Source organism: Rutidosis leptorrhynchoides, chromosome 1, assembly GCF_046630445.1.
Source record: "Rutidosis leptorrhynchoides isolate AG116_Rl617_1_P2 chromosome 1, CSIRO_AGI_Rlap_v1, whole genome shotgun sequence".
In the NCBI taxonomy this organism is placed as follows: domain Eukaryota; kingdom Viridiplantae; phylum Streptophyta; class Magnoliopsida; order Asterales; family Asteraceae; genus Rutidosis; species Rutidosis leptorrhynchoides.
The window spans coordinates 597,595,084-597,620,439 of NC_092333.1; the positions used below are offsets into that span (position 1 = coordinate 597,595,084).

Genomic DNA, 25,356 nt, shown 5'->3' on the forward strand with positions numbered 1-25,356 from the left:
GTCAAGAGTGCAAACCCTCGAACTGCAGCCATCACCAATGTTTGCGCAGTCACAAATCAAACGGGTCAGCTGGTCGAACTCTCCTACTAATCTACCCAAAAGCTCCCTCTTCCGGTTCCAATTGAAATGCCACATCCCATTTAATACCTGTACCCTGTCTTTTACAGAAGCAGCTTGCGTAGCATCCAACCTGGACAAACTCGGATACAACCAGTGGCGATTCTAGGATTCAAATTCAATGGGGTCCCGAATTTTTTTTCCAGTACTAATTATATTTGGATACTATTTAAGTGGTTGTTTACCTTCATAAAACTTAAAAATTTGAAAAATATTTGTGATTCGGGTAGTTAAATTTAGTGGTGTCCTATATAATTCAAAGGAAAAACTATAAATTCGATAAATATATGGGTCCTGTACTTAAATTTAGTGGTGTCCTATAAAATTTAATGAGTATTTTCTACGTAAAAATTTTAAATTAGCGGTGTCCCGTGACCCCACGGACTAATACATAAACTCGCCCATGGATACAATTCTTTGAGACAAGAACTTCCAACCCAAACGTCCTCCCAAAATAGCACATCATGCCCATCACCAAATTACCGTACAAAAAACGAGTTAAAATCCAAACCAATGTTACACAAATCATTACCAAGTTTAATAATATTGCGCCACAGAGAACATTGCTTAAGTAGAGGATTATTGATATCAAGACCCAACCCGCCATCCCGCCCGTAGATGTTTTTAATGACTTTAACCCAAAGAGCCTCATTTTCGACACGAAAACGACCACCACCATTTTCCCACCAAAGCCCAGTTTTTCGGATTAAGCGACCCAATATTCAACCCACCCGCCCCATATGGTGAAAGAATAGAATCCCAATTAACCCATGAAAGTTTAGAATCTTCCCCGAACCCGCCCCAGAAAAACTTATGACGCATACTCTCGAGCAGGTTGATGATGCATGAGGGTGCACGAAACAAAGAGAAGTAATAAAGCAGTAAACTACTAAGGACCGATTTGATGAGTGTTAACCGTCCCCCAAATGACATAGAACGAATCTTCCAATCCGATAAAGCAAGTCAGTTTATTATGGACATTAATCACATTTCCGAAACGGGAACGTTTGGTTTGGTTAAAGAACATATTGAGAAGTATGACATGACGGTAATGCTATTGTAGCTCTTTAGTTAATAAGGTATCATAATTCCTATCATAGTTGGAAAACAATATAGTCACCATAAATAAATGCATACGAATCAAAGAAAAATATTGTCAGAAATTTAAAATCATTATATTTTATGTGTCAAAGACTCTTGTATATTAAGTAAAAATAAATAGATGGATCAAATATTTATTTTTATATATATTTATTTATTTATGAGTTTGTGATTAAGAAATTTGGAAATCCTCTTCTAAACAAATTAATAATTCTAATTTATACTCGTATTTTTTTATTTTATTTTTTGAAAATGGAAATAGTAATGGGTTTCAATTGAAGGCTTAACTTGAATAACAAAAAGGAGATGTGTTTGGTGTATTGGGCCACATGGATAAGATCAAACTTAAAGTATTCCAATGGCTAGTGAACACAAAGTTATGCGAGAGTTTCCAATTGTATGTGTGGTTGAACTATCCGGCGGATCTTTTTAGATGATAGAACCAACGATCTTGTATTTTGTATTTGTGTAATGGCTTTTTTCTTTGAGCATTTTTTATGTCTCACGCGAGTATGGTTTGTATTGTAAGCTCACGATGATGGTCGAATGTAATGTGCAAGATTTCGTGAATCATCTATTTCTATATAAATTCAAAGTTTTTGCCAAAAAAAAAAAAATTAAATTGGGCCACATGGATTCCTAACTCTGAGTTTAAAAAAAAATATATAAATATAAATATAAATATAAATATAAATATAAATATAAATATATAATATATATAATATATAATATATAATATCACTTTCATTCATATTCATATTCATATTATACCGCCGTAGAACCACTACTTTCTGTGTCTCTCTCGTTCTACAATCTACATCCATCCTAACCCTCAAGATCGTAACTTCTGCAAGGTAGGTATTTTCTATTTATCTATCTATCTATATTTATTTATATTCTATATATTTTGTTATATTATTATTATTTAAAAAAAAAAAAAAAACATATCCACCTGATGTTTGATCGATTGGAGCCCTAATAATAATTTTCCCAGAAACAAAAAGATGCAAAATAGGATACCTATTTGTCGAATAGGGATGCCGCCGCCGCCGACGCCTTCCCGGCATAAGACATCAAGGACTTATCAGATAATCGAAGATCTTCGAAGAAACAATCCGGAGCTGCTCAAATCGGAGCTGTCTAAATCGATTGAAAGGAGAGACAGACTCAACGGACCCAAGCCTAGCAAAGAAGATCTTCTCAAAATTCGTAATAACCGCTTTTTATTTTTTCAATTCTCTGATTTTATTTATTTATTTACGGAAACGGAAATTATATATATGCATTTTACTGTCTGATTATCATGATTATTTATGATGATTTATGATAAATGATAATTATCAATTATTAATTATTATGTTGGTTCAGGTCAAGATAGGCTGAAAAAAAATGGTCCCGTCAAGTATGGCATCACTCCGACGACTATAAGAGATACGTCAGAAGCAATTTGTTGTAAGTAAACTAAATCCCCGATCGATCTCGGTAATCATGATATATGCTGCTGAAAATACTAACTAGCGTTACCTGTGGTTTGGTTAATTAGATACTAAATCTGAAGATGATAAGTATAAGAGGTTAGCTAATTTAGACCCAAGTGAGTATTTGTTCATGGTTATGAACCCCGCAACCGGTATGTGCTTCTTCTTCTGGTATATAACCATTTGACTTCTGATTTTTTGTAAAAAAAAAAAAAAAAAAAAAAAAAAAAAAAGGAATTCTTGATTTATAAAGTTGTCTGATTATATTTTAGACAATATAACTTCTCTGCTCAAATTGTAAATAAGTTGAAATTACACTTGGCTCATGATGACGGTATAATACTTTTTTTGTTTATTAAATAATAGGGCTGCCAGATGAAGCGTATACCTCATGTGTTCTCAAGCGCTACCGCAAGGATCAATGTGCCTCAACTTTAGCTGCTATATCCAATCTTATCTTGAAATTAAAAGGTATTCATAATTACTCCTTTGTTCCATAAATATCACATATGGCTTGTTATTATTGTTATTGTTATTTTTTTAATTTTTATTTTTTACAGATGAGATGTCGTCTTTGTTCAATCGCCACCGTGAGGAAATAGGCGAATAAACTGAAACCGTGGTCCCAGCTTATGGTATACAATTTAATCTAGCTTAGCTTTATTGGGGATGATTTAGTTTTTCAATTATTAACTAGTCTGGATGGATGTTAGGAACCCTTGGTCAAATTCAGTTTTAGCAATTTATCTTAATTGATTTTGTAAATGATATGTGGAACAGCGGTCATGAAAATGTCGTTAACATGCAAGTCTGGTAAACGACTGAACTTATATGATATTCAAATTCTTTAGTACTTATTTGAATGTCTTGCGGGGTTGGATTTATTTGAAATATCTTGTTTTTAGACATGATTGCATGGAATTATATGTTCTTTATAAAATAGCCTGATGATGTTATTTGATAGACAAAATTGCTGAAATAGTCCCTGTGGTTTGTACCAAAATGTTAGTTTCGTCCCTGTGTTTTTTTTTTATGGATTTGGTCCCGGTGATTTGTAAAAATTGCTGATTTAGTCCCTCTGACCAACGGCCGTCAAAAAAGGTCGTTAACTCCAGTCATGTGCCAGACATGTGAGGGTATTTTTGTCAGTTTCTTTCATTTTATTAGCAAAATTGTTGAAATGGTCCTTGTGGTTTGTTTAAAAATGCTGGGTACACACTATCAATTATTCAAACTCAGATCCAATACACTTATTCATATTTCACAAAACACAAACTCAATTCCTATCATCATTATCATTTATCATTCAGAATAAATATCACAAATACAACAACAAATCAACTTCAACATATTCATATTCATGCTATTTGCTACAGTACTTGATTATGAATTTCATCATCATGCTTAAATCTCAGATTTCTCAAGTGATGTTCATTTACATTAATTAGATACATAATCATAATCATTATCAAAACCTGCATCTCGTTGATCGCTATAAGCAACAAACAGATTGAAAATCCAGTTAATTCATCTCGAGTTTATCATGAACTAAAAACTCATGTACTAAAATGCTGATTTAGTCCCTAGGGTTTTTTTTGATGGATTTCGTCCCTGTAGTATGCAAATCGAACTGAAATAGTCCCTCACGCTAACGGTCGTTAAATAATTCTGTTATATCAGGTCACATGCTATGCACATGAGGGTATTTTAGGCATATTAATTAATTCTTTTATTTTATCCTTCAATTCATCATCTATCTTCATCTTCCCCAAATCAACACCATAAAAACCCTAAAAACTAAAACCAAATTAAAAACACTAGATCAATCACTAAATTCAAATCACAGATCTAGGTCACAAAGTCACCACCAACCCCACCATCTCCTTTCCCATCACCACCACCACGCCACCACCAACCTCACGATCCTCATATCTAGGTCACGAAGCCTGATTTGGTTACGAAACAGATGAATAGCAGCAGCAATCGAAGCTTCTTTGGTCATGAAACAGATGTATAGCAGTAACCTTGAAGATCAAAGTCACGAACGCACCTTTATGATCTGAATCACGAATTGATTGCTGCTGGTGAGTTACGAATTGGTTGCTCAAGCTCAAGCTCAAGAAACAGATGAATAGCAGCAATCAGAGCTTATCTGAAGTACGCAATCGAAGTACAAAATCCAGATCTGCCCAATTTGAGGTAAAAGGCTTGTAATATGAATCTGAGAGTTTATGTTTGAGTTTTTGTTTTGTAGTAATGAATTTAAGGAGTAGAAGTAGATGTGTTTGTGCATGACTGATTGTGTTTAAAGATGAATATGGAGTAGAAGTAGATGTGTATGTTCAAATGGTTTGATGAATTTAGAATGAGTTTAGTAAAATGGATACCTCAAATACCAACACCAACAATGACCTGCTTCGTGTTATTCGAAACAATTTGAATCACTTCAGGTTTCCTTTTAACAACTTATTTACCAATTTGTCATATAAAGTTGATATTTATTTTTATAATAGTTATTGCTGTAATTTGATCGAGCGAGTTATGTTCTTGAATATCTCATTTCTTTAGTATAAATTAAATAGATGATGATGAAGTATCAAGATGATGATGATGGGTGTTATCTTTGTTCGGTTGTAATATTAATTTGATTTTAGTTTTTAGAGTTTTGAATGGTGTTGATTTGGGGAGGAAGATTAAGATGAAGATAGGTGATGAAGTTTCTCAAAGGAAAGACAAACCACAGGGACCATTTCAGCAATTTTGATACAAACCACAAGGACGATTTCAGTAATTTTGTCAATAAAGGAAACAAGCGGACGAAAATACCCTCACATGTCTGGCACATGACTCGAGTTAACGGCATTTTTTGACAGCCGTCAGTCAGAGGGACTAAATCAGTAACTTTTACAAACTACCGGGACCAAATCCATCAAAAAAAAGCAAAGGGATGAAACCAGCATTTTGGTACAAACCACAGGGACCATTTCAGCAATTTTGTCCCGGAATTATTTAGGATTTTTCAGAATAAACTGAGCACCGATCTGGATTTCTCATCATTTACTCAAGGTATTAGAAGCTTTATTTTAGATTGAGATTCATCACAGAGCTTGAAAACTCAAAGTCAAAGTTCGAACCATTCCGGTCAACATTTTGATTGAGTTGAATCAGTAACATTTAGATGAAAAGGATGATTCTCGAGCATTCAGGAGGTGATTATGAGAAGATTTCATGTTGATGATAACACCTGAAACGCATCTGAAGATGATTTTGATTTTGGTGTTCATATGATGAAAAATGACTCGATTCATGGTGATTTCTAAGATTTGATGCTGTTTTAGTTATAGACTCTTCACAAATCTTGTTAAACGCTGCTATTGGAATTAAGTTCCAGTGATTTTTAGTTTTAATTTGATCAATCAATAAACGAGGATGAATCAGAAGCAGGTTGAAGATGAAGATGAAGATGAAATTGCTGGGTACTAACCACAGGGATCAATTCAGCAATTTTGGTACAAACCACAGAGACCATTTCAGCAATTTTGCTAATAAATCAAAGAAACTGACGAAAATACCCTCACATGTCTGGCACATGACTGGAGTTAACGGCCTTTTTTGACGGCCGTCGGTCAGAGGGACTAAATCAGCAACTTTTACAAATCACTGGGACCAAATCCATCAAAAAAAAGCACAGGGACGAAACTAGCATTTTGGTACAAACTACATGGACTATTTCAGCAATTTTGTTTATTTGATATTATTGTGTTTTGCTCATTGGAGTTATGGGGCCCTCTTCTCCAGTCAAGACTTTAATGGTGAGTAAACTAGCAGATATTATTGTGTTTTTGGGATTTTTTTTTTTTTTTTTAGTCCAACAATATTGTTCTATATTATTATTATTATTGATTCTTTAACTTTTGCTTCATGAGATTTTTTTTTATTATGTTTTGCCACTCGGTTATTTGGTCTTATTCAAAATAATCTGCTAGTTTTCCATGTCTTGACTTTTTTATATTTCTAGGGTTTGCATTCACCATTTTGAGATCCGAGCTGAGTTTATTTATGCTTTTCGATCAGCTTTGTTGACTGTATAAAGTTGTGCCTTTTGAGTGTTTAATAGTTTTCTTTATCTTCACCTGTATATCAAATTCAAATTGTGGGTTTTGAATTATAATTTTGGCGTCTTCTTTATTTCAATCTTTAGTTGGGTTCTGAGAAGAAGAATAACATTGGGTCCTCTCTATGCTTTGAGGTAACTAAAGATTAAGTCTTTAATCTGGGTTCATTTGCAAATGCTTGTATCATTAAATTGTATCTTTCTTATAGGATCAAGAATAGGTTTTGAAACTGCCATTGAAGCATGGGCGAGTTTATAGTAGGAGTGGGATCCTATGACCCCACTAGTGTAATTTTTTTTTATAGAATGTTTACTTCAAATTGTGTAGGACACCATTAAATTTAAGGATATGACCCATATATTTTCAAAATTTATAGTTTTTTCAGGTAAACAACCACTAAAGTGACCTTAAAATATAACTATCGTTGAAAAAATTTCGGGGACCCAATTGGGTTTTCATCCTGGATTCGCCACTGCATTGAAGGTGATGAATTATGAAATCTGCATATAATTAATTGATGTCAAGAATGGAGAGACGGATTCTACCTCCTTTGGTAAATAATTTATCTTTTAGGAGTAGTATCTTTATATCTTCAAAAAAAGATTCATTGAAGCATACTACTGTAATAATATTATCACATAAAAAACTTTCCCCTTCCTGAACATAAACCCTAGGGCGACAAACGGCGATCATGATTTCAATCGTTTTCGTGCTGTAATCTTCATTTTTTCTTGTGATTCTCGTGCTTCTAGTTGTTTGATATCTGCTACTCTGGTTCTCTTTGTTTTGTTGGTGATTTGAATATGGGGAAAAATTCGGGGGGAAACAATAAGAAAGGTTATGCATCTGTGCAACGTGTTCTTCGGAATCGTACAATTGGGACGGAATCATCTAATAATCAATCGATAAGTGATTGTACAATATCAAAAAACCCTTGCAAAAAGTCTGAAGCAATTGGCGATGGTAACCCTAGTAATATAAAGGAGGTGGATGAGGAGGCAAATTCTAAGATGCCTACTGTTCCGTTATAGTACATACACATTAACATGGTGGATCACGTTGAAGGCAGAAGTGTCAATTCAGACCCGTCATCTTCTCCTTGTTTTTACCTCTTTGTGTAATCGAATTAGCTAAAAATCTATGAATAATACGTAGCTCTGCTTTGTTAATATCTAAATAGGAGTGTCTTCCTCCCAGCGTAAAAACATTATAATTTGACATACGCCTCCAGACGGCGTCCGCGTCAAAATTCCTATCTACCCTTTTACCATGATAAATCAAATTTGTACAATCAGGTAGTAGTAATTCACCAGGAGTGTAAATCTGTAAAGCCCTGGCCATGTCCAGCATGGACATCCTATACATCCTACGGCCAAGTAAAAATCTAAGAAAATTCCTATCGTCTAACCTAACTACATCCGCATTAAGTGATATAGTACTCATAAGCTCAACACACCATTCTTTATATACAGGCCTACGAATGGTGAATAAACGTTCTCAATCGGGAAAAGAAGAGTTTCCATACCTTTGGATCAGATGCTGCCTAACTGAGTTAACTAGTTGGATCCTTTCCAAAGGCTCCCAATCTATTACCCTCGGCACTTCTACATTTTTCGTTACCAGTTTAAATTTGTTACTTTGGTATGTCGGGTAATCTCTCCAACTTCGATCAAATCTTAAATTAGGATGCAACTGTTCTTCATGAATCGTTGGGTGTTCTATTATTAGATGAATCGGAAATTGTACGTAGGCATTAACATATTCTTGTTGCGGATCATAGTATGGTACGTGTTGATCAGGTTGTTGTTGTTGTTGTTGTTCCTGTTCAGGTTCTGGTTCATATTGCATTTCTGGTTCAGGTTCATTTTCAGGTTGTCTGGATGATGATCCACCGTCAGATTCGGTATATTTCTGCAAAACACATTAAACACAAAATTTGTGCATCCAAATATGCATTAGTGTTAGCAAAATAACAACTTGAAACAATTACAATAAAATGTTTAATCCATATTAAACTCATACTTATTTTCATATTTTTATCAATTCTACACTTTTTCAAATAAGCATATATGAAAATGTTTACAAAGTTCATAAGCATTCTATTCAAATAACATGTCAAAATAATCATTATTAGCAATTGAACAAGTTTCAAATGGCATTTACATCAATTTAATCAAGTTCATGAATTTTAGACTTAAAAAGTCCACTTTAATTCTCAAAATTCATGTTTAGGATCAATGTTTGGATCATTTAACTACCTAAACATGTTACACTACTTAATTTAGCAATAATTCATGACAAAAATCGGCCATAACCTGTTTATATCAAAAAGCCCCAAATTGCTCAAGAACACAAACCCTAGATTTCTAAAAATTTTGAAGTTTTTGGCTTCAAATCATGTTAAATAGCATTAATCTAGGTTATATATGCATAATATACTAACAATTTAACTCTAATTACACTAGAAATTAATAAAATTAAATTAGGTAAAAATTAGCTCAAGAACACTAAAACTAAAAATTTAAAGAGTTTAGGGGTGAAATCTTTACCTTCTTGCCTCCCCATCTGAAGAAAGACATGATTAGAGCTAATTGTAGAACGAATTTTGGTTGAATTTGATGAAAAATTGATGATTTTAGAGGGTGTTTTGCTGTGTTTTTCGTGTATGTGTATGTAGTTGTGTGAGTACAGAACAGCTCGACTGACTTTATGATCCTGGCCAGCATTTTGCCTCCATGCGACCGCATGGATTTGAAGAGGAAACCCCATGCGATCGCATGGGGTCTGATCTTTTTTTTTTTTAAACCTTTAACTAATAAAACATAAATTAATAAATTTTAGAAATTTGTTTCTTTTTAAGAATGAGGGCGTTTCGGATCGTTGTCCTAGTCCGTCTCTCAACAAAGTTTTAAAATTTGTTACTTTTTAAGCGTCGTTTTAAAAGCAAAGATTTTTGGGTTTTTTTAATGTTTTTGGCATACTTTAATTCAATAAGATAAAAAATAATAATAAGAAAAGTTCTCGTCCAGCCCTCGGGTAAAGCAATTTTGGTTCAACGACCTAGTTTTCTGTAGTGACCCGAACTTTTCCATGTTTATATATATTAAATGAAATTGATATTTATATGATTAAATGTTTCCAACATGTTAAGCAATCAAACTTGTTAAGACTTGATTATTTGAAGTAATTTTCATTTGCCTTTTTACCCTTTATATTTTTGGGCTGAGAATACATGCGCAATTTTTATAAATGTTTTACGAAATAGACACAAGTAATCGAAACTACATTATATGGTTGAATGATCGAAGCCGAATATGCCCCTTTTTGCTTGGTAACCTAAGAATTAGGGAACATCACTAATTTTGAGAATTAGTGCACGACTAATTGACGCGAATCCTAAAGATATATCTATTGGGCCTAACGAACCCCATCCAAAGTACCGGATGCTATAGTACTTCGAATCCGTTTTTATCATGTCCGAAGGATTTCCCAGAATGATAGGGGATATTCTTATATGCATCTTGTTAATGTCGGTTACCAGGTGTTCACCGTATGAATGATTTTTATCTCTATGTATGGGATGCATTGAAATATGAAATCTTGTGGTCTATTATTATGATTTGATAATATATAGGTTAAACCTATAACTCACCAACATTTTTGTTGACATTTTAAGTATGTTTATTCTCAGGTGATTATTAAGAGCTTTCGCTGTTGCATAATAAAATAAGGACAAGATTTGGAGTCCATGCTTGTATGATATTGTGTAAAAACTGCATTCAAGAAACTTATTTTTGATGTAATATATTCTTATTGTAAACCATTATGTAATGGTCGTTTGTAATCGATATATTTTAGATTATCATTATTTGATAATCTACGTAATGCTTTTAAACCTTTATCGATAAAATAAAGGTTATGGTTGTTTTAAAAATGAATGCAGTCTTTGAAAAACGTCTCATATAGAGGTCAAAACCTCGCGACGAAATCAATTAATATGGAACGTATATAAGCAATATGAACAGGACATTTTAGTTGGTATCCGAGCGTTGGTCTTAGAGAACCAGAAATTTGTATTAGTGTGTCTTATCGAGTTTGTTAGGATACATTAGTGTGTCTGGACTTCGACCGTGTTTTCTTTAAAAACGATTGCTTAACACTTTTGTTGGAAACTATATATTATTAACATGTAATTATTATGTGATATATTAACCTCTTAATATGTTTGATATTGTGTGATAGATGTCTACCACTAGTACAAATCCCATCGACTCACCTAATAATAATGAAGAGTCGAATATACTTTGGGAAGATTCACAAATTCCCGAAGAGGAGAAACCGGAAGAGGAGGAACCGGAAGAGGAGGAACCGGAAAAAGAGGAACCGGAAGAGGAAGAACCGGAAGAAGAAGAAGTTCCGGAGGAAGAAATGTTAATACCTACAGTAAATCGATTAAATAAAAGAAAATCCTCAACCAACGGACCAAAGTTAAAAATGGTCAATGGTGTTTCCGCCGAGGAAGCAAATTATTGGGAAGATAACCAATTTTTCGATGAATCGGATTCCAATAAGGATTCCGATGATGTTATAGAAATTACCTCGACCCAATTTAATATAGCAAAAGAAAATTATAAGGGAAAAGGTATAAAAATAGAGAAACCTGATTCCAACCCCGATGAACTTTATATGTATCGGCAACATCCGTATTTCCTAAATTGTAACAATAACCCGGGAATTTCTAAACCACCATGTTTTTCTAAACCATTGTGGAAAACGACGGCTCGTATTAGAGGAGCACCATATATCCCTGGAAAATTAGGAAAACGAACCAAGTCCGAAGAAGAAGAAACCAGTGATTCAGATTAGAGGGTTGTAATCATGTTGTGTATTATATGTATTGTAGTGTGCTTGTAATTTTATGTTCTATGTAAAAATTGCTTGTATTGTTTATTAATTATCTTTTACGAATCTAATCCTTGTCTATTTTACAGTATAAAAACACAAAATGTACGTTAAGGATAGACAACCAAAAATTTTAGAAGACCTACCAGGAGATATGATTGATGAAATCTTGTCTAGAGTCGGGCAGAATTCATCAGCACAATTAGTTATGGCAAAATTAGTTTGTCAAATGTTTGAAAGACATTCCAGGCATGCCTTAGTATATAAAAGGCTTTCCTTTGAAAGATGGGGTGTATCACATTGGGGAGACTTTAAGTTACGCCAAGTTTTCTTTAAGGCATTTAGTGCGGAAAACCCAGATGCAATTTTACGCTACGGGTTACGAACCTATTTTGACTCAACATATCCCAACATAGGACTCCGTTCTTTAGAAAGAGCTTCTAACATGCAACATAAAGAAACATGTTATGCTTACGGGTTAATAATGTTCGCTTCTCATCAACTGGAGAAAAAGAACATTGGGTTGAAACTTTTAAATAAAACATTTTCACAAGTGACGGACTCAGTAGTTGGGGTAAGAAACAAGGTTTTTAGATTGCTACGAGGCTGTTGGGCATTACAAAACCCTCGTCCTTTTGACGACATAACAACATGCTACCTAGCCAATGGTCATAACGGTTACTTTCCACAAGATCAAGGATGGGAAGTCGTCTTAGTAAAACCAGAATGCATGACTTGTTTCTGGACTTATGAATTACGTGTCTTTATTTCTTTTGCTGAACAACTTGCGTATTAACTAGAATTGCCTTTATAGCTGCCGGGTAGTAAAGTTATTATGTGCTATATTTCATCCTATATGTATAATAGCGGTATTGTAAGTTTGTAATATTTTGTATAAAGTTTGAACGCGAAATATTATTGTAATACGTTTTTCATATAGAAACGTAGTAGTTGAATTGTATAGTAGCTAGTAAGTATGAACTTAACGGGTAGGTACTACCCGAATATAAACTATAAAATGCTAATATGAAGAAAAAGCTTTTATAAATAAGTTCATATAATACTACGAGATACTATTGACTACTCTTAAATTCTATATGATTAACTCAATTCTTTTGCATATTTTTGAAGGAAATGGCACCGGCGACTCGTCAGAATTTGAACATGAGCGAGGAAGACTTCCGTGTTTTCCTTGCAGCAAACATAGCCGCAGTACAGGCTGCGATGCAAAATAACAATAACTCTGGATCTAGCAGTGGAACTAATTCCACAAGAAATCGTGTAGGATGCTCCTACAAAGAATTCACTGCCTGCAAACCTTTGGAATTTGATGGAACCGAAGGAACAATTGGATTGAAACGGTGGACCGAGAAAGTCGAATCGGTGTTTGCCATAAGTAAGTGTACTGAAGAGGACAAAGTTAAGTACGCTACGCATACCTTCACAGGTACTGCGTTAACGTGGTGGAACACCTATCTTGAACAGGTAGGACAAAATGCTGCTTACACACTACCGTGGTCGGCATTCAAGCAATTGATGAACGAGCAGTACTATCCTAGAAACGAAGTCAATAAGCTCAAGGTAGAACTTAGAGAGTTACGAACACAAGGATTCGACATTACCACATATGAACGACGATTCACAGAGTTGTGCCTATTGTGTCAGGGAGCGTTCGAAGATGAAGAAGAGAAGATTGACGCGTTTGTAAAAGGGTTACCAATAAGGATTCAAGAAGATGTGAGTTCACACGAGCCCACTTCCATACAAAAGGAAAGTAGAATGGCTCATAAACTCATAAATCAGATTGAGGGAAGAATTAAAGAGCAGGCGGCTGAAGAAGCCAACACGAAACAACTCAAGGGAAAGTGGAAGAAACCAGTGACAAGGGTCACCAATACAACAACAACAACAATTACAACCACAACCGCAACAACAATCGCAACAATAACCGCAATCCTAACAATAACTACAACAAACGTCCCAATAACAACAACAACTACAACAACCGTTCCAACAATAACAACAATCTCAACAACAACCTCAATAACAACAACGGCAACAAAAATCAAAAATGCCAAAGGTGTGAAGAGTACCACCAGAATGGGTTCTGCACGACATTTTGCACTAAGTGTAAAAGAACTGGCCATAGTGCAAAAAAGTGTGAGGTCTACGGACCAAAGTTTAACAGAACTAAAGGAACAAATAGTGGCGAAACAAGTAATGCCGCCTTTATTTGTTATGGATGTGAAAAACCGGGCCACATTAGAAGTAATTGCCCGAATCAGGGGAATACTAATGGGCAGGTCCGCGGAAGAGTTTTCAATATTAATACGACAGAAGCGCAGGAAGACCCGGAGCTTGTTACGGGTACGTTTCTTATTGATAATAAATCTGCTTATGTTTTATTTGATTCGGGTGCGGATAGAAGCTATATGATTAGAGATTTTTGTGCTAAATTAAGTTGCCCATTGACGCCTTTGGATAGTAAATTTTTACTCGAATTAGCAAACGGTAAATTAATTTCAGCAGATAATATATGTCGGGATAGAGAAATTAAACTGGGGGATGAAACGTTTAAAATTGATTTAATACCAGTCGAGTTAGGGAGCTTTGATGTAATAATTGGTATGGAATGGTTGAAAAAGGTGAGAGCAGAGGTCGTTTGTTACAAAAATGCGATTCGCATTGTGCGTGAAAAAGGAAAACCTTTAATGGTGTACGGAGAAAAGAACAACGCAAAATTAAATCTTATTAGTAGTTTGAAGGCGCAGAAACTAATAAGAAAAGGTTGTTACGTCATTCTAGCACATATCAAGGAAGTTAAACCTGAAGAAAAGAACATCATTGATGTTCCCGTCGCAAAAGAATTTCCCGATGTATTTCCGAAAGAATTACCGGGATTACCCCCACAACGATCCGTTGAATTTCAAATAGACCTTGTACCAGGAGCTGCACCAATAGCTCGTGCTCCATACAGACTCGCACCCAGCGAAATGAAAGAATTACAAAGTCAATTACAGGAACTTTTAGAGCGTGGTTTCATTCGACCAAGTACATCACCATGGGGAGCTCCTGTTCTGTTTGTCAAGAAGAAAGATGGTATATTCAGGTTGTGTATCGACTACCGAGAGTTGAACAAACTTACCATCAAGAACCGTTACCCATTACCGAGAATCGACAATTTATTTGATCAACTACAAGGCTCGTCGGTTTATTCGAAGATTGATTTACGTTCTGGGTATCACCAAATGTGGGTGAAGGAGGATGACATTCCGAAGACTACTTTTAGGATGCGTTACGGTCATTACGAGTTTATGGTTATGCCGTTTGGATTGCTTAACGCACCAGCTGTGTTCATGGACCTCATGAACCGAGTGCGTGGGCCATATCTTGACAAGTTTGTCATTGTCTTCATCGATGACATACTTATTTACTCGAAGAATGATCAAGAGCACGAAGAACATTTGAGAAAAGTGCTAGAGTTGCTAAGAAAAGAAAAACTGTACGCTAAGTTTTCAAAGTGTGCATTTTGGTTAGAAGAAGTTCAATTCCTCGGTCATATAGTGAATAAAGAAGGTATTCAGGTGGATCCAGCAAAGATTGAAACCGTTGAAAAGTGGAAAACCCTGAAAACTCCGAAACACATACGCCAATTTTTAGGACTAGCTGGTTACTACAGAAGGTTCATCCAAGATTTTTCCGAAATAGCAAAACCCTTGACTGCATTAACGTATAAAGGGAAGAAATTTGAATGGAAGGATGAACAAGAAAAAGCGTTTCAATTGTTGAAGAAAAAGTTAACTACGGCACCTATATTGTCATTACCTGAAGGGAATGATGATTTTGTGATATATTGTGACGCCTCAAAGCAAGGTCTCGGTTGTGTATTAATGCAATGAACGAAGGTAATTGCTTATGCGTCTAGACAATTGAAGATTCACGAGCAGAATTATACGACGCATGATTTGGATTTAGGTGCGGTTGTTTTTGCATTAAAGAGTTGGAGGCACTACTTATATGGGTCAAAAGTAATATATATACCGACCACAAAAGTCTTCAACACATATTTAATCAGAAACAACTAAACATGAGGCAGCGCAGGTGGATTGAATTGCTGAATGATTGCGACTTTGAGATTCGTTACCACCCGGGGAAGGCAAATGTGGTAGCCGACGCCTTGATCAGAAAGGACAGAGAACCTATTCGAGTAAAAGCTATGAATATAATGATTCACACTAACCTTACTACTCAAATAAAGGAGGCGCAACAAGGAGTTTTAAAAGAGGGAAATTTAAGGGATGAAATACCCAAAGGATCGGAGAAGCATCTTAATATTCGGGAAGACGGAACCCGGTATAGGGCTGAAAGAATTTGGGTACCAAAATTTGGAGATATGATAGAAATGGTACTTAGAGAAGCTCATAAAACCAGATACTCAATACATCCTGGAACGGGGAAGATGTACAAAGATCTCAAGAAATATTTTTGGTGGCCGGGTATGAAAGCCGATGTTGCTAAATATGTAGAAGAATGTTTGACGTGTTCAAAGGTCAAAGCTGAGCATTAGAAACCATCAGGTCTACTTCAACAACCCGAAATCCCAGAATGGAAATGGGAAAACATTACCATGGATTTCATCACTAAATTGCCAAGGACTGCAAGTGGTTTTGATACTATTTGGGTAATAGTTGATCGTCTCACCAAATCAGCACACTTCTTGCCATTAAGAGAAGATGACAAGATGGAGAAGTTAGCACGACTGTATTTGAAGGAAGTCATCTCCAGACATTGAATACCAATCTCTATTATCTCTGATAGGGATGGAAGATTTATTTCAAGATTCTGGCAGACATTACAGCAAGCATTAGGAACTCGTCTAGACATGAGTACTGCCTATCATCCACAAACTAATTGGCCGAGTGAAAGGACGATACAAATGCTTGAATACATGCTACGAGCATGTGTTATTGATTTAGGAAATAGTTGGGATCGACATCTACCGTTAGCAGAATTTTCCTACAACAACAGCTACCATTCAAGCATTGAGATGGCACCGTTTGAAGCACTTTATGGTAGAAAGTGCAAGTCTCCGATTTGTTGGAGTGAAGTGGGGGATAGACAGATTACGGGTCCGGAGATAATACAAGAAACTACCGAGAAAATCATCCAAATTCAACAACAGTTAAAAACCGCCCAAAGTCGACAAAAGAGCTACGCTGACATTAAAAGAAAAGATATAGAATTTGAAATTGGAGAGATGGTCATGCTTAAGGTTGCACCTTGGAAAGGCATTGTTCGATTTGGTAAACGAGGGAAATTAAATCCAAGGTATATTGGACCATTCAAGATTATTGATCGTGTCGGAATAGTAGCTTACCGACTTGAGTTACCTCAACAACTTACGGTTGTACATAACACTTTCCACGTCTCGAATTTAAAGAAATGTTTTGCTAAAGAAGATCTCACTATTCCGTTAGACGAAATTCAAATCAACAAAAAACTTCAATTCATCGAAGAACCCGTCGAAATAATGGATCGTGAGGTTAAAAGACTTAAGCAAAACAAAATACCAATTGTTAAAGTTCGATGGAATGCTCGTAGAGGACCTGAGTTCACCTGGGAACGAGAAGATCAGATGAAGAAGAAATACCCGCACTTATTTCCAGAAGATACGTCAACACCTCCAACTGCTTAAAATTTCGGGACGAAATTTATTTAACGGATAGGTACTGTAGTGACCCGAACTTTTCCATGTTTATATATATTAAATGAAATTGATATTTATATGATTAAATGTTTCCAACATGTTAAGCAATCAAACTTGTTAAGACTTGATTATTTGAAGTGAGTTTCATTTTCCTTTTTACCCTTTATATTTTTGGGCTGAGAATACATGCGCAATTTTTATAAATATTTTACGAAATAGACACAAGTAATCGAAACTACATTATATGGTTGAATGATCGAAGCCGAATATGCCCCTTTTTGCTTGGTAACCTAAGAATTAGGGAACATCACTAATTTTGAGAATTAGTTCACGCCTAATTGACGTGAATCCTAAAGATAGATCTATTGGGCCTAACGAACGCCATCCAAAGTACCGGATGCTTTAGTACTTCGAATTCGTTTTTATCATGTCCGAAGGATTTCCCGGAATGATAGGGGATATTCTTATATGCATCTTGTTAATGTCGGTTACCAGGTGTTCACCGTATGAATGATTTTTATCTCTATGTATGGGATGTATTGAAATATGAAATCTTGTGGTCTATTATTATGATTTGATAATATATAGGTTAAACCTATAACTCACCAACATTTTTGTTGACGTTTTAAGCATGTTTATTCTCAGGTGATTATTAAGTGCTTTCGCTGTTGCATAATAAAATAAGGACAAGATTTGGAGTCCATGCTTGTATGATATTGTGTAAAAACTGCATTCAAGAAACTTATTTTTGATGTAATATATTCTTATTGTAAACCATTATGTAATGGTCGTGTGTAATCGGTATATTTTAGATTATCATTATTTGATAATCTACGTAATGCTTTTAAACCTTTATCGATAAAATAAAGGTTATGGTTGTTTTTAAAAATGAATGCAGTCTTTGAAAAACGTCTCATATAGAGGTCAAAATCTAGCGACGAAATCAATTAATATAGTACGTTTATAATCAATATGAACGGGACATTTCATTTTCAACTCACGACGAATTTTAAATATCAAATTTTTAACTTAATGAAATAAAGTAATTTTTTTTTTTTTTAAATTCACACCAAACTTAAATGCATAAACTTAAAAATTCATATAAATATCATTAATATTTTTGTACATTAATTTTACAAATTTATATTAAAAATATTAATTTTTAAAATATTTAAAAACTTAAATATATTGATTTTAAAAATTTACATTAATACTTTGATATTTATATATTAATTTTAAAAATAAGGTAAAAATTAAAATTAAAAATCTTTTTGATTTTTTATACCACTTTAATCAATCAAATATTAACAAAAATATACGCCCCTCTTTTCGGGAAAGTAATTTCAATTCCATAACCTAGTTTTACTCCTGACGAATTTTTGAAATATTTTGGGTTGATTAATTAAAGATATTTATACCTTAAGAATAAACGGTAAATTTCGCAGTGATGTAATAAATTTTTGTATGATATCAATAATTTCGGTTTCGCATACCTAATTTTATTTGAATATCAATTTAATACTTTATAGCGAATGATTTAGCGTTTATTATCAAAAGGTTAAAAGCAATAAATAAAAACAAAAATAAAAACTGTACATACTTACCTGTGAGATAGAATTCTCAGAGACCTGCTTTAGCTGACTCATAAGAGAGTCGTGTGATTTGGTTTTCCATAGCTACATAAGCGTAACCTCGATTCTTTAATAACTTTTCTTCTAAACATATGAATGGTCCTTCTCTGCATAGAGTAACAAATTCGGTATTTGAATATGTTTGATTGTTTGAACATTTACCTTCGTGTGACCATTTTCCGCATTTATGACATCTTTCAAGGTGCCGTGCTCTTCTTTTTGTTGAGGATTTTGATTTTCCTTTACCAAAATGTGTCTTATGATGATCTTTCCCGAGTTCTCTCCTTACTTCGTCCATTTTTCCTCTTATGAATGATACCAGTTCACTCGAAAAGATGTTATTATTACGTTTAGTAATCATAGCGTGTAGTAGTAGACCATGGTTCAGATCAAAGGAATTCTTCATCTAGTAAAACCTAAAAAAAATAAAAATTCAGAATGGAGGGAGAAGACTAGTTCTTTAGGGTCTGCTAGGGAAAGACCATTCGAATTCCATTTTTCGAGAACTACATGAAAACAGAAAATCTAACTCTAACAGAAATATATATTACCCTTAAAAGATTCGAATCTTCCCACACTTAGTTAGCTGTGGTGTCGAAATTGTGATTAACTTCATCTTCAACTTCCATTGGACCATGTATGTAATGTTTAACTCTGTGACCATTAACTTTAAATTCAATCACATTTGAATTTATCAACTCTATTGTTCCGTATGGGAAAACTCTTTTGACTATGAATGGTCCAGACCATCTTGATTTCAATTTTCCAGGAAATAGCTTGAATCGTGAATTGAAAAGAAGAACTATGTCTCCTTCTTTAAATTCTTTTGAACTTCTGATTCTTTTATCATGCCATTTCTTCGTTTTTTCCTTATAGATTAATGAATTTTCATATGCTTCATGTCTTAATTCTTCTAATTCGTTTAGTTGACTTAACCGTAGACGTCCGACTTCATGCAAATCAAGATTACATGTCTTCAAAGCCCAAAATGCTTTGTGCTCAATTTCTATTGGAAGGTGACATGCTTTTCCATAAACGAGTCTAAAATGTGTATTTCCAATTGAAGTTTTGTAGGCTGTTCTAAAAGCCCAGAGTGCATCCTCCAATTTCATGGACCATTCCTTTGGATTTGATCCTACGGTTTTCTTTAGAATACGTTTTAATGCTCGGTTGGTATTTTCAACTTGTCCACTTGTTTGTGGATGATAAGCAGTGGAGATTTTATGAGTTACTCCATATCTTTTGAAAACTTTCTCAAGTTGATTATTACAAAAATGAGTACCCCGATCACTTATTAAAGCTTTCGGTGTTCCAAATCTAGTAAAAATATGTTTTAAAAAGTTGACTACAACTCGTGCATCGTTAGTCGGGAGAGCTTGTGCTTCCGCCCATTTAAATACATAATCAATGGCAACGAGAATGTAGAGATTATTATGAGATTTTGAAAATGGACCCATAAAGTCAATACCCCAAACGTCAAATACTTCACATACTTGAATGACATTTTGTGGCATTTCATCACATTGACTTATTTTTCCGGCCCTTTGACATGCATCACAGGATTTGCAAAGAAGGTGTGCGTCTTTGAAAATTATAGGCTGATAATGCTAAAAACGAACATATATTTCATAGCATTATCCCTCAAGAAAGACAAGCTTTTAGTTGCAATTGTTTTATTTACATGTAATATTCGTTTAAATAATAAAAGGTGAAGACAAAAGACAGATTCGACGAATTGAAGACGCAAAGGACCAAAAAACTCAAAAGTACAAAGTACAATCAAAGTGGTTCAAATTATTGATGAGAAACGTCTCAAAATTACAAGAGTACAAGTCGCAAAACGCAAAATACAAGATATTAAATTGTACGCAAGGACGTTCGAAAATCCGGAACCGGGACCAGAGTCAACTCTCAACGCTCGACGCAACGGACTAAAAATTACAAGTAACTATGCACATAAATATAATATAATATTTAAATAATTCTTAAAATTATTTATATATTATATTTATTTATAAAAACCGTCGGCAAGAAAGAAAACAAAGCAATGTGAGCTGGTACCTACCTCCATGCGATCGCATGGCCTGTAGGCTTAATATCCATGCGATCGCATGGGCCACTTTTTGTTGCCACATGCCTATAAATTTCGCAGTTTTGAGCGAACTTTAATATATCTTTTTCTTCTCCTCAATCTAAACGTATATATATATATATATATATATATATATATATATATATATATATATATATATATATATATATATATATATATATATATATATATATATATATATATATTAATTTTAATTTTAATTTTAATTTTAAATTCTAATAATAAGGGTATGTTAGCGAATGTTGTAAGGGTGTAAGTCAAAATTCTGTCCGTGTAACGCTACGCTATTTTTAATCATTGTAAGTTATGTTCAACCTTTTTAAATTAATGTCTCGTAGCTAAGTTATTATTATGCTTATTTAAGCCGAAGTAATCGTGATGTTGGGCTAAATATTAAAATTGGGTAATTGGGCTTTGTACCATAATTGGGGTTTGGATAAAAGAACAACACTTGTGAAAATTAGACTATGGGCTATTAATGGGCTTTATATTTGTTTAATTAAATGATAGTTTGTTAATTTAATATAAAGATTTACAATTGGACGTACCTATAAATAACCATATACACTCGATCGAACATGATGGGCGGGATATTTATAAGTACTAATAATCGTTCATTTAACCGGACACGAGAATAAATTAATAGTTAATGGACTTATTAAAATAGGGGTGAATTATATACAAGGACACTTGGTGTAATTATAGTTTAAGTCCCCAATTAGTTGGAATATTTGACTTCGGATATAAGGATAATTTGACGAGGACACTCGCACTTTATATTTATGACTGATGGACTGTTATGGACAAAAACCAGACGGACATATTGAATAATTCAGGACAAGGTACAATTAACCCATGGTAATAAACTAAAATCAACACGTCAAACATCATGATTACGGAAGTTTAAATAAGCATAATTTATATATTTCATATTTAATTGCACTTTTAATTATCTCACTTTTTACTGTCATTTTATTTAATTGCACTTTTAATTATCGTTCTCTTTAATTATCGTAATTTTATTTTATCTCACTTTTATTTATCGCAATTTCATTATCGTTATTTACTTTACGCTTTAAATTAAGTTATATTTATTTTTAATATTTTACATTAGGTTTTAACTGCGACTAAAGTTTTAAAAATCGACAAACCGGTCATTAAACGGTAAAAACCCCCTTTTATAATAATAATACTACTTATATATATTTTTGTATTTTTACAATTATAAGTTAAAAATATAGCGTTAAACTTGGCGAGTTCTCTGTGGACGAACCGAACTTACTAAAAACTACACTACTGTACGATTAGGTACACTGCCTATAAGTGTTGTAGCAAGGTTTAGGTATATCCACTCTATAAATAAATAAATAACTTGTGTAAAATTGTATCGTATTTAATAGTATTTTGTTGTAAAAATATAAATATTTTGTATACACCTCTACGCACATCAAGTATTTTTGGCGCCGCTGCCGGGGACACTAAAACGCCGAAAGCGAAACGCTATATATATAAAAAAAATTTGAAAAAAAGACTTTACTTCTTTTTAATTTACTTTTGTAAAAATACGCTTTTGTAACAATACGTTTTAATTATTAAAAATACAAAAACCATAAAAAGAATAACAATATATTTATATTTTTAAGAGTTTGATAAAATATATAAATTATAAAATATTTCTATTTCTATTTTTAGTTTTAGTTTGTAAAAATATAAGTTTTATTTAATTTATATAAATACTTTTTATAAATATAAAAACAGAAAAACAGAAAAAAAAAAATAAGTAAAAGAATCGGGCTACACTGTAGCAGCCCAATTTGTAACCTGAATATTTGGGCCATGCGATCGTATGGATCCATAGGCAAATACTCATGCGACCGCATGACAGGTTCTGACACGCCATCTTTGACCTAATTTCGCATTAATTACGGAGTATATTATTATTATTATTATTATTAAAACCCTAATTAGGGTTTAGTTTTTAATTAATTAGTTTAGTTTTTATTATTAATTTGTATTTTAAGTTTAATTTAGTTTTATTAATATATAAAATTAATAGTTTTATAAAATAAATAATATAAAAATAATATTTTTATAAAAATTGTACTTTTTACAACTTTAAGTTTTATTTTTATATTTTGTATCTTTTTAATCGTTTCTTCGTAATATTTGTATTTTTCGCTCGTATTTAGTTTTAAGTTATAGTTTTTGCCGTAGTTATTTTTTTTTTATTTCTAGATTTTTAGGCTTTGCCGTAAAATCCCTTAAGTGCTTTTTCTTTAGACTAAGATTTAGGTGCTTTAGAATTTTTCGAGGCCGTTTTATAAATTTTAGTACCTTTTTAAGTTATTACCGTTTTGGATATAGTATTTCTTTTAAGCTTTAATATTTTTAGACGCAACTTTTAATTCTTAGTTTTTAGTTCCTTTTTAGTTTCGACGCGCTACTTTCTTATTTTTATTTTTCGACCTTTTATTTTTTGACGTTTTCCGACGCGATCTTTTTCTTTCTTATTTTTCGCCGCTCTAGTTTTTAGGACATAGAAATTTCTATTTCTTCTCTAAAATCTCTTTAAATTTCAATGAAAAATTATTTTAAGTGATTAAATTGATAGACATCCAAATTTTCTGCTTCGTAGTAATAGTTGGATTTGTTAGTGGCTGAGTTGTGAGCTTCCGATTTAAAGGGTTCTGGCTCCCTGCTGCATCTATTGGCTATTCGAAACGTGGGCAAAAGCAGAAAAGTCTATCATTTTGATAACTTATATAATTTTTTATCTTTTATAACTAATAGGATATTCAGTGAATGCACCGAGCAAAACGTTCACCACCTTTTGTACGTTCACCACCTGTAACTCGATCAAGACATCTAGCAAATATTGTCACCGTTGATTTTTCTTTAGAATCGTCATCCAGTCGACCAAGTACTCCAATTCAAATTTTCGATAATCCATTTTTTGAACCCGACCTCACAATTGAGAATCCGGAGGATATTCAGGGACAATTCAGAGATCCTGAACCACTAATCTTTCCTCCGGAACCACCAATCATTCAAACAGAAATTGTCGAGGAACAACTCATTAAATCAGAATACTCTAGTGATATCTATTGAAGATAGATTATAATGAAATTCCATAGTTTGCAGATTATGCAAACTACTTAGTATGTGGATTCCTTAAAAAAGGATTGTCGTACCAAAAAGGAAAGAAATTCTTTAGTGATATAAAACACTATTTCTGAGAAGATCCACATTTGTTTAAAAGTTGTCCCGATGGAATAATACGTCGATGTGTATTCGGGGATGAAGCTAGTAAAATCTTAAACCATTGTCACACAGGACCAACATGAGGGCATTATGGGCCTCAGTTCACAGCAAGAAAAGTTTACGATGCTGGATTCTATTGGCCTCAGCTCACAGCAAGAAAAGTCTCGGATTTCAATATCAAACTCTTGTAAGAGTAAGATCCAACAGATTAATCGTGGTTTAGCATCTTGTTTTAAAAATAGGCATCTAAGAGCAGAATGGTCGGTATAGATCACCGTTTTAGCTAGAACGAGATATGAACGAAATTTGTCAAAAGCAAAGACAATAGCAAGGAGTTCTTTTTCAGTAGTTGTGTAATTCATTTGTGCTCCTCATAACTTCTTACTAGCGTAATAGATAGGTTGAAATCATTTTTCAATCCTTTGTCCTAAAACGGCTCCCATTGCAAAATCACTTGCATCGCAAATGAGTTCAAATGGTAGATTCCAATTTGGAGTTATCATGATCGGTGCATTAGTGAGTTTTTCTTTAAGAATATTAAAAGATTTGATGCATTCATCTGAAAAGATGAATGGAGCATCCTTTTCTAGGAGTTTATTCATAGGAGTGACAATTTTAGAAAAATCTTTTATGAAACGTCGGTAAAAATCGGCATGCCCTAGAAAACTCCTAACTCCTCTAACATTGGTGGGATGTGGAAGTTAGCAATTACATCTACTTTAGCTCTATCCACTTCAATTCCTTCCTTTGAAATTTTATGACCAAGAACGATGCCTTCTCTAACCATGAAATGGCATTTCTCCCAATTAAGAACTAGATTTGATTGCTCGCATCTAATAAGCATTCGTTCAAGATTAACTAGACATGTTTCAAAAGTATCACCGAAGACTGAAAAGTCATCCATGAAAACTTCCATGCATTCTTCTATCAT

General features: G+C 33.7%; 1 long non-coding RNA gene and 1 pseudogene across 1 annotated transcript; both read left to right on the plus strand.

The window, feature by feature from the left end:
* Nucleotides 1–1,981: 1,981 nt before the first annotated feature.
* On the plus strand, nucleotides 1,982–2,913 carry LOC139883859 (uncharacterized). Its single transcript, XR_011771870.1, has 3 exons — nucleotides 1,982–2,072; nucleotides 2,213–2,427; nucleotides 2,597–2,913. It is a non-coding gene; the product is annotated as an uncharacterized lncRNA (long non-coding RNA).
* Nucleotides 2,914–2,920: 7 nt separating this feature from the next.
* Nucleotides 2,921–25,356, plus strand: part of LOC139883852 (F-box/kelch-repeat protein At1g55270-like) — an 83,559-nt pseudogene continuing 61,123 nt past the window's right edge.